The sequence below is a fragment of the Portunus trituberculatus genome, chromosome 37, assembly GCF_017591435.1.
Source record: "Portunus trituberculatus isolate SZX2019 chromosome 37, ASM1759143v1, whole genome shotgun sequence".
Lineage (NCBI taxonomy): Eukaryota > Metazoa > Arthropoda > Malacostraca > Decapoda > Portunidae > Portunus > Portunus trituberculatus.
The window spans coordinates 15222939-15223690 of record NC_059291.1 but is presented as its reverse complement, the minus strand read 5'-3'; positions in this window follow the sequence as shown (position 1 = coordinate 15223690).

Below are 752 nucleotides of genomic sequence, written 5' to 3'. Positions count from 1 at the left end.
TATGGTCAATTAAAGAAAAGTTATATCAAGACAGTCAATAAGACAGATTCCACCTTGTTTAGTAAAGCTGTGTGTGGATCCCCCAGACATGAGAGCCATACTCCATACACGGGCGGATAAGGCCCTTGTACAGAGCAAGCACAGAGAAAAATGGACGAAGACGCCATAGGACACCTAACTTCTTGGAAGCTGATTTCAAGAGTAGAGATGTGAAATTTCCAGTTTAGATTTTTAGTGAAGGATAGACCGAGTGTGTTTAATGTAGAGGAGAGGGAAGTTGAGTGTTATTGAAGAAAGAGGATAGTTGTCTGGAAGGTTATGTCGAGTAGATAGTTGTAGAAATTGAGTTTTGAGGCATTGAACAAAACCAGGTTTTCTCTGCCCCAATCAGAAACAAGTGAAAGATCAGAAGTTAGGCGTCCTATAGCATCTCGCCTTGAGTCATTTAATTGTTGTTGGGTTGGGCGTCTGTTGAACGCTGTTGAATAATGCAGGGTGGTCTAAGGTAAAACATATGAGAATAAGATAGTCACATTACAACAGATTTCAATAACCACTTCATAACAATTGCAAACTAATTATTTTCGAACATCGCTCTATATCTTATTCGATCTGAATAATTTTTACCAGAATTCGTTCATTTTCATTTTCACATAAGTGGTGTTGCGCAACAAAACATAACTGTGTTTAAAATTCAAGCAGAGGGCAGACATTTATGGTCCCCTCCCAGAGGGGACTCCGAGGCAGGGCGT